The 2,029-nt window shown below is 42.0% G+C and overlaps 1 pseudogene; it reads left to right on the top strand.

Annotated features, from left to right (window-relative positions):
- Positions 1–373: 373 nt before the first annotated feature.
- On the top strand, positions 374–906 carry LOC102862450 (annotated as a pseudogene).
- Positions 907–2,029: the final 1,123 nt, after the last annotated feature.

The following is a 2,029-nucleotide window of genomic DNA, read 5'->3' on the forward strand; positions in this document are numbered from 1 at the left end:
ACCTACTTCCTGACAGAATGTGGAAATTTTCAAACAATATCATTAATATTATATGCAAGTAAAATCTTGCTGAATATGATCCAAAAAATGGCTAGAATAGTACGTTGATAGAGAACTGCCAGAAATTCAAGCTGCATTTTGAAGAGGCCATTGTTGTGTGCCATCCAGTTGAAACTGACTCATAGCTGACCCTCCAGTGGGTTTTCAGAGGCAGTAAACTGTGTGAAAGAAATTGTCCATCCTCTTGTGGAACAGCTATCGGATTTGAACTGTGTGCCTAGGAGGCACCAGGGATCTTACTGCTGATGTCAGATGGATCTTGGCTGATAACAGATAATATAAGGAAGGATGTCTGCTCTTCCTGTTCTCCATCATGGTGCAGGATCAAGGCGAAAAAGAGAATCCCATGCTGCAGCTTCATATCCACAAGCTCTGCCTTGTTTGTGTAAGGCGAGAGTGGAGACAGACAGACCCAGGTAGCCAAGGTGCTGGAGCGGCTCACAGGCCAGACTCCCGTGTTCTCTAGAGCTAGGCACACTGTCAGATCCTTTGGCATTAGGAGAAATGAAAAATTTGCTGTCCACTGTACAGTCTGAGGGGCCAACGTGGTGGAAATCTTGGAGAAAGGTCTAAAGGTGTGGGAATACAAGTTAAAAAAAAATAACTTCTCAAATACTGGAAAACTGGTTTTGGGACCCAGGGGCACATTGATCTGGGGATCAGATACGACCCCAGAATTGATATCTACAGCCTGGACTTCTATGTGGTACTAAATAAGCCAAGTTTCACATCACAGACAAGAAGAACAGGGCAGGCTGCATGGGGGCCAAACACAGAATCAGCAAAGAGGAGGCCATACGCTGGTTCCGGCAAAAGTATGATGGGATCATCCTTCCTGGAAAATAAATTCCCATTCCTATCCAAAAGGCCAATAAAATGTTTTCATGGAACAAAAAAAAAAAAAAAGGATGTCTATCTGTGTTTTGTTGACTATGCAAAGGCATTTGACTGTATGGATCATAACAAATTATGGTTAATATTGAGAAGAATGGGAATCCAAGAATACTTAATTATGCTCATGTGAAACCTAGACCAACAGAGCAAGGAATCATTGCATGGTTTAAAATAAAAGAGATGTACATCAAGGCTACCTCCTTTCTCCATACCTGTTCGATCTGTATGCTGAACAAATTACTCGAGAAGCTGACCTCTAAAGAAGATTGTGGCATCAGGGTTGGAGGAAGACGTACCAACAACCTTTGTTATACAGGTGACACAATCTTGCTTGCTAAAGTGAGGAGGACTTGAAACAATTGCTGCAGAAATTCAAACACTGCAGCATTCACTATGGAGTACATCTCAACATCCAGAAGACAAAAATTCTTACCACTGGGTCAACAGACAACATCATGATAGATGGAAAAAGACTGAAATTGTTGATGATTTATTTAATGTTACTTAGAACCACAATCAATATACTTTTATTACAATATGAGTTGTAATTGGCTTGGGAGCACCTAAAAACAAGCACAATTAACTGGGATCTGTATTCTTTACAATGTTATCTATAACTTGTTGTTATGTGCCATTGAGTCAGCTATGACTCATAGCAACCCTATGCACAATAGCTCTGACCCCTGTTCTATCCTGAGCCAATCTCACTGTCTCTGACACACCTACCCTCTTACCCCAGTTATTGTGTCAAACCATCTCATCAGGGGTCTTTCTCTCCTGCACTGTCCCGAAACCCTTCCAAAGTCTTTTCCAAAGATTAGTCCCTCTGGCTACATGCCCCAAATATGTGAGACAGAGTCTCAAAATTGTTGCCTCCAAGGAGCAGCTCGGTTTCAGCTTCTCCAGGACAGACCTGTTAGTTCTCTTGGCAGTCCATGCTATGTTCGATTCTCCCGCACTACAACTCAAAGACATCAATTCTTCTGTCATCTTTGCTCATTGTCTAGCTCTCTGATATATAGCAAGTAATTGCGGAGGTCATGGCAAGGATTAAGTGCTCCTTAGTCTCTAGACA

The sequence above is a fragment of the Elephantulus edwardii genome, unplaced genomic scaffold (genome assembly GCF_000299155.1).
Source record: "Elephantulus edwardii isolate Elephantulus edwardi_28Jun2011 unplaced genomic scaffold, EleEdw1.0 scaffold00001, whole genome shotgun sequence".
Taxonomy (NCBI): Eukaryota; Metazoa; Chordata; class Mammalia; order Macroscelidea; family Macroscelididae; genus Elephantulus; species Elephantulus edwardii.